The sequence below is a fragment of the Hordeum vulgare genome, chromosome 2H (genome assembly GCF_904849725.1).
Source record: "Hordeum vulgare subsp. vulgare chromosome 2H, MorexV3_pseudomolecules_assembly, whole genome shotgun sequence".
Classification (NCBI taxonomy): Eukaryota; Viridiplantae; Streptophyta; class Magnoliopsida; order Poales; family Poaceae; genus Hordeum; species Hordeum vulgare.
In genome coordinates this window covers 643,257,395-643,265,598 of record NC_058519.1, presented here as the reverse complement: position 1 = coordinate 643,265,598, position 8,204 = coordinate 643,257,395, and the positions used below count along the sequence as shown (strand labels likewise).

At 38.8% G+C, this 8,204-nt stretch overlaps 1 pseudogene; it reads right to left on the bottom strand.

The window, feature by feature from the left end:
• Positions 1-675: 675 nt before the first annotated feature.
• LOC123428267 lies at positions 676-3,934 on the bottom strand (annotated as a pseudogene).
• Between the last annotated feature and the right edge of the window lie 4,270 nt (positions 3,935-8,204).

The window sequence follows — 8,204 nt, the reverse complement described above, 5'->3', positions numbered from 1 at the left end:
ACATGCTTCAAAAATACTCCCTCCGTAAACTAATATAAGAGCATTTAGATCAGTAAAGTAGTGATCTAAACGCTCTTATATTAGTTTACAGAGGGAGTATAATTTAAATGGTCAGAACATTCTGCAAGTGGAAAAAGAATAACTGTGTTTGCTAATCATGCAGCATTGCATCTCATATCAAAATCTGTCAAACCAGAGCAGATTGTGGGTACAGAGCAAAATTTCATTGAAGTGGCGTACCATGAAGGCATGAACCAACACGCTGTACTACGACTCATATGGGCCACGCTCCCCGTTTCAAACAATGTCTTGTACCCTAACAGAAGGTGCCTTTTGAAGAGGAAAATAGTTAATTCACGGGCACATTGCAGCCAACTGAATTAATACATGCGTAGGACTGCACTGCATTATGACGCAGAAAACATGTTTCTACCAGCCTTGTTACCAATATAGCAATTCAGACTTCCAGACCAACTGACTAACAGAGGATGCTGGGATGCAGAAAATTCATCAAGATAGAACAACTGTGTAACTAATGATCTGCACCTGATCAGGTAGTCTTCCACTTGACAAAGTAGAAACAAATAGTGTAGTCCACAAAATATGGAAATCGTCTATGAAAATACCGAACATCAGAGGGGTTGTTCTTTGTCCATGGGAGCATGAATAGCTGAATTGCTCAACCGTAAAATGAGAATTTTACAGAAAGGAGAACAATGAAATTAAACATTTAACGCCCCTCTTGCATTGTCATGGTCATGCCATTTATAGACATTTCCAGGTTTTCTTTTTGGTCTTCAACTTCATGCTTCCGTTGCCTAAAATATACTGGCTCCTTTGGAGTAGGAAGCGGGGCTGTTTCATTTTCTAACATGAACACAATGGATGACATGAGTGGCCTAGCACTTGGATCATCTTGAACACACAACAGACCTAACTGAATACACCCCAAAACTCCATGAAGTGGACAATTCTCCACAATGGACGAGTCCACCAATTCTCTTGCATTTCCATGTTTCCATAAGCTCCACGCCTAAACCGATGATATACTCAGGTTATTATGATTGTTTGAGTTGTTGAATATAGAGAATTTTACAGTACTTACATAAGCTATAAGGCTTGAAAAGTCCATTATGAGATGGGATGAACTGATCTTTAATCCGCTTATAATCTCCAATAGTACAACACCAAAGCTATAGGTGTCAGACTTGACAGAAAAGGAACCTTCCATTGCATATTCAGGAGACATGTAACCGCTGTTTGAATCATTCCAAGAAATTGAATTACTTAAGTTGTATAATATTACCATCTTAAACCATACATTACTTACTATGTCCCAACCACGCGGATAGTGTTCGCTTGTTGTTCATTTCCTCCAAAAATCCTTGCCATACCAAAATCTGATATTTTGGGGTTCATTTCGGCATCTAACAAGACATTGCTTGCTTTGAGATCTCTATGGATTATTGTTAACCTTGAATCTTGGTGGAGATAAAGAAGCCCTCTCGCTATCCCTTTAATTACCTTGAACCGGGTTGGCCAATCAAGCACACCGTTTCTTGTGGCATCTTGCAAGAAACGTGCAAAATTAAAATCATTAACAACCATCATGGATTCAATGATTATAAGAATGTTTTGCGAGACATGACCATAAGAACAGAACATACCAAAAAGGAAGGCGTCTAAGCTTTTGTTAGGTAAGTATTCATATAGCAATAACTTTTCATCTTCATAAGTGCAGTAACCAAGAAGCCTAACTAAGTTTCTATGCTGCAATTTGGCAATCAGAACCACTTCATTTCTGAACTCGTCGACCCCTTGCCCGGAACTCTTACTAAGTCTTTTGACAGCAACTTCATTGCCACCTTCTAACCGTCCCTGCACAAACACACCATTCTTCAATTGAAAAATGGCAATCTTTTATAATAGATAATCGGGTTAAAACTTGTTACCTTGTAAACTTTTCCGAAGCCACCTTTTCCGAGCAAATTGTAGTCTGAGAAATTGTCCGTTGCAGTAACAACATCTTCAAAGCAAATATATGGAACTTCTATAGTTTCATTCTCAAGTTCGTTAGATCTGGAATTTTTTGACTGTTGTCGTGTATATTTATTCTTAATTTCCTTGATTCGTCGTTTGCCTGATATAAATATCTTCATATCAATATTGTTTCTTATGAATAACTCATGAAAATTGCATCCTGAGGAAGTGAAACAAATATTGTGTTTACCTCTTGACTTGCATATCCACACAAGGCTGGCGCATGTGAGTATCAGAATACTAGAAATTACTGGGAGTACAATCTTCAATACATTACTCTCTTGGTCAACTGCAGAAAGCTAGAAATTCAGGAAGAGAATGACGCTTTCAAAATTTAACATGCATTTTTCTCCATGTGTTTTAATTTTCGTGGTTGGTTAGTACGACATCCTAACCACATATAGCCATTTCTGGGAGTACAATCCTCAATGCATTACTCTGTTTCTCAACTGCAGAAATCCAGAAATATAGCTCAGCAAGAGAATGATGCTTTCACGATTTAACACACATTTCTTGCCAGTGTCGTCTTTGTCGGGATTAGCATGTCATCCTAAACCACATCTAGCATTCAACATTAAAGGGATAAATCATACAGTACAATCAATAAATGCATAAGGAAAGATATATACCTGTTGAACTGGTAAGACGGAGGTACAGGTTCTCGCCACTACCATCACGAAACTTTCCCGCGTCGACAAGCTCCCCCAACCAAATCAAGCACCTTGACTGGTCAAGAGACGTGCTGCCATTTTTCATGTTCGCATAAGCATACGCGGTGCAAATGCAATTGCGGCTACACTCTGCTTCACATTGGTCAAAGCTTCTGTTCTTGACATACAAGAACTTGTCGGGCGTCTTCATACCTCTCAAGGTCAAGAAATTATTGCCACTACCACATTTCAGATCCTCCTTTCTCCTACAACCTCTGGAGAAGTTAACGCTATCAGCCTCAAACCCACTGAGGCAGCTGCATTTCGGAACTGTTTCAGTGGCATCACAGTAGCCAAATGGTCCGCAATAGGCGTAGCGGTCACAGCTAGGACTAGGCCGCTCTATGAAAATCTCCCATGATGATGAGGTGCTGTTCCAGGCCAGAAATTTAAACATGCCTGTGTAGTCCAGCATCATGCGTATGCTTGGCGAGCCGTCAGAGACGGTGAATGTCATGTATAACTTACCCCCTTTGTTGACAATTGTTTGGGTCATGATGAAGCCGGCCAGTGCTGCTTTGATACAGGGCAGTGACCAATGCACCATCCCACGCAGTTCTGCGCCAATACGGTGTCGTCCCATTCCAGATGACAATCTGGAGGTCTGAACTAGAGTCACCGCCCATGGAGTAATCGCTGGTGGCTGGGTCATCAGGTCCCCTCCAAGCAATGAGGCGAGTGTAGAGATCATCATTTTGGCTCAGTGGTAAAGGCATGTCTGGGAGGACGGTGTCGGTTGGATGATGGAAGCTCTGCCATATGACCGTGCCGTTGGGCAACCGGACGACCAAATTTCCAGAGTCCAGTAGCATAGCAGCAGTTCCAGCGGTCCCGGAACTGATGTTGTTCATGGTTGTCCAAAAAATCTGGCCATTGGAGTCAGACAGGGCAAGGTCAGAGTTGTTATTCACAACCAACTTCCCAGGAGAATTGCTGGCGATTGGGTTGTTGCGGTTGCCAACCCATACATATGTTGGCTCAGGGATTTTGTTGTACCATATGCCGATGTATGAGCTTGGAGTTGAGTTTGTCAGGGAGAAGAAGCCAAGAGCAAAGATGCCACCTTGCGAGATGAGCTTGTCGCCGGCCAAGAGTGGCTTTGCAGGCGTCATGAGATCCAGATCATCAGATTTGCAGAAACAGATCAATGACAGGAGGACCAAAAAAACAGAGAGGGGAGCCATGTCCACCAAGCCTTCCTTCGTGTGTGCCTGTGAGTGTGAGGAGGAAAGGGATATTTTGTTGGGAGGGAGCAAAGGAAGGCGATGGCAGGCACTAGGATACTTGGGAATTTTGTGCGCCTCTTATTGAAACGTATCCTCATCGCATCCGCGTGGGTTTGAACATCCGAGCTTGCTCGGAAGTTTGGTTATTCCAGGTCAGATTGCACAATGACAAATCACACATTACACACGAGGCCTAGAGTTTGATTATTCAGCATTGCAAATGTGCAACTGGTCTCCGTCGGGAATTTCACATCAACATATGTCAAGCACAGACAAAGTGACCTGTGGCAAACTTGCAGCCATCGATGAACCTCGCATGTGGCATCAACAGAGACCACACCCCCGGCCGCCATCAACAGAGACCTCGCATGGTGCTGGCACTTGGTAGTTCGAACGTGCAACGCGGCCAGGGCAAACTGAGAATTAAAGTGTTGATTAAGATGCTAAGAAAAGGCTTACCGTCAGGCGGAGCTCCGGCGGGGTAGGTCCGGAGGAAACCAATATAAGGCGGGGGGGTGGCATGACTGGCGTGCCGAGCCACCGGCGGCGGCGGCAGGATGTCGGCAATGCGCAGCGGAAACGGCGATGGAGTTCGAGCGTGCGCAGGGGAACTCCTACCTGCCGCTCGCTGAGGACGCCCGACTGGGCCGGTCCAGCTTTTTTTTCCTACGAAAATCCGATAATTTCCTTTTTTTGTTTAATTTTTATCTTTTTTGGCTCGTTTTTCTTTCTAGTTTCCTTTTTTTTTTTCTTTTTTTATCAAAAATAATGAACATTGAATTTTTCAATCATATTTCAAAGACATGAATGTTTCTAAATCAGAGAACAAATATGAAAGCATGAACATTTTTTAATTTTGATAACAAATTTTTAAGTCAAGAACAACTTTCAAAAACACTGAATAAATTTGGGAGCACGAACAATTTTTTAAAGCACAAACATTTTTTGAATATTGAGAACAAAATTTTCAAATGGAGAACAATTTTGAAAACCCCGAACAAATTTGGAAGCGTGAACAAATTTTTGAAAGCACGAACATTTTTTGAATCTTGAGAACAAATTTTCAAAATGAGAACAATTTTTTGGTTCGTTTTTTCTTCCTCTTTCCTTTCCTTTTTTAATTTGAAGCAAAAACATTTTTACTATTTGAATAACAATTTTGAAAAAATGTGAACAAATTTGGAAGCACGGACATTTTTGAATCTTGAGAACAAAATTCTAAAAAGGAGGGCAACTTTGAGAAACCCTGAACAAATTTGAAAGTGCGAACAAATTTTTAAAGCACAAACTTTTTTAAATTAGAGAAAAAAATTTGAATCGAGATTTTTTTTCAAAAAACATGAACAAATTTGGAAGTGCAAACAATTTTTTGAAAGCATGACATTTTTTAAATCTTGAGAAATAAATTTTGAAAAGGAGAACAATTTTTAAAACCCCCAAAAAAAATTGAAAGTGCGAACAAATTTTTAAAGCACAAACTTTTTTAAATTAGAGAACAAATTTTGAATCGAGATTTTTTTCAAAAAACATGAACAAATTTGGAAGCGCAAACAATTTTTTGCAAGCATGGCATTTTTTAAATCTTGAGAAATAAATTTTGAAAAGGAGAACAATTTTTAAAAACCCCGAACAAATTTGAAAGCATGAACAAATTTTTAAAGCACGAAATTGTTTTGAATTTTGAGAACAAATTTCGAAAAATCATGAACAAATTTGGAAGCACCAACAAGTTTTTTAAAGCCCGAACATTTTTTGAATCTTGAGAACAAAATTTTGAAACGGAGAACAATTTTGAAAAACCCCCAAACAAATTTGGAAGCGCAAAGAAAAATTTAATGCCCGAACATATTTTCAATTTTGGGAACAAATTTTAAAACTGAGAACAATTTTGAAAAATCCTTAACAAATTTGTAAGCACGATCAATTTTATAATGCATGGATATTTTCTGAATTTTAAGAACAAATTTTGAAACCGAGAATAAATTTGAATCTTAAATAGAAATTTTGAAACCAAGAACAATTTTACGAAAATACAGAACATCTTTTTAAAATCAAGAACATTTTTTGAAATAGAAACAAAAAGAATAAAGAAAAATAAAAAAAAACCGGTTTAGAAACCCTTTAGAAGTTTCCAAAACCGAAAAATATCGGCTGGAAACCTCTAGAAGGTGGTTCCCAAAACTGGGTGCTGCAACTCCAAATGGACCAACCCATTTAAAATTGACCCCATCCCGCTATGTGCGAAGCCCCGACACTGCTTCACGCAGAGCGGCGAATAGGTTTTCCCGTGCGCAGGAAAGAGGGAACCGAGCCGAAAAGTGCAAATGGAGCACGGGATCCAGGAAGGAACCGAACCGAGCACGGACATATTTCCAAATCATAAAAAAGTCAATTTTTTTTATACATATGCAAATACACATATAACACGTTGAGGACAAAGTTTATAACAATATACTTTCATACGTAGTGTATACAAAAAAAACACAAATGAAAATGGACCCTTTTTTGTTGTTCTTGGGCCGGAATTTTGTTATTTTTGTGCAGCTTGCAAAAAGAATTTTTTTGAACGAAATTTTACAGACCCACTACTAATATGTATAAGTTTTCACATATTAATTTTTGAATTTTTTTAAAGATAGAAATATCTTTTTTAATCTTTTGAAATAAAGTCTTCCAATGCCTCCATCCATCAAAACTTCACACCTGGAACCGAGCGACAAGTGCCCGGCTTGATAGGGCTTGCGGCCTGGGCTGACACTGCTTTTCAATTTGTGAACCTTTTTTTATGTAATAGTGAATATTGTTTTGAGTTCTTGAACCTTTTTTATGTAATCGTGAGTATTTTCTAGATTCTTAAACATTCTGTATCAACCCGTGAACATTTTTTAATTAATTTATGAACATTGTTTTTGACAATTGTGAGTATTTTCTGAATCAGCAAATATTTTTGAATTCAAAACCATTTTTTTGGAACGATTTTCTAAATTGATGACCATTTTTATTTGAAGAACATTTTTTGTAATGAATGAATTTGTTTTGAAATGACAATTTTTTTATAATTTAAAAACATTTCTTTATTTTTCTGAACTTTTAAAGAAATCATGAACAGTTTTAATCTATGAAAATTTGTTCAAAATGACAAATATTTTTAAATTTGCAAAAATAAAATTCAATTCTGAGAACTTTTCTGAATCTAAGAACATTTTTTAACTCATGTGATTATTCAAATTAAAGAATGGATTTTCAAACCGTGAACATTTTTTTAATCGGGATTTTGGTTTTTGAAATCCTGACCATTTTTTGAAATTGAGAACTATGCTTAAATCCCGAAAATTTTTATAAAGGAAAAATATTGCCTTCCAAACCTTGGCACAGGTGAACTTACATTGTGAATCCGATGAACTGCGCCGAGTAAGTAGAACCCCAATAGTATTCGCACCTCATGCCCCTGATCCATGTAATAAAGTCCGCTCGCAGTGTGTCAAGGATAGTCGAGCTAGTGATGGTAGCCAAACCAATGAACTCCGCACTTGGTCCAACCTCTTCGAACGTGCCACTAGTCGAATTCCCTTATCATTAAAAAAAGCTTCACTTGGACCCTTTTTTTCCCCACAACACAATACCGATTAGCCGAGGGCAATGTCGGCTAAGGTCCCAAAATGGTCCAATTGTTGTGCTAGAAGGAGGCCTTCGAATGGTTGCAGGTGGTGATAGAAGTGGAAGCCCTAAACAAGCACATACGAGCTATGTACATCACAAGAAAGCTTTAGCTAATCCACACAATGGCGAAGCCACGTTGAGAAGAGAGTGGTCAATTGACCACACCGATTTTTGACAAATCCTTTGTACACAAATAGATATCATGTATTTCTTTTATAAATTTAGTGAAAACACATGTATTTAACAACACATATTTGAAATGACATCACATGCTTCTCATCCTGACACCACCGTTGAATCCACGAGCATCCTGGATCAATCGACTGCAGACATAGCCATTGCAGGCGCAGAGACCACCCAAAACGCTCATGCACTCTCACTATAGTCCACGCTCTTGTCAATTTTTACTCTGGGCCACTTCGGCAAAGGGATAGCTCTCATCCGGAAAAATGATCATAAGAATCTTGTCAATGAGCAGTTGTAGATGCGCCTCGAACAAAACATTATATGCAGGGTGCGAGGTAACATATCGGAAAGGCCTGCATCTTAGATGGAAGGTCATAAGAAT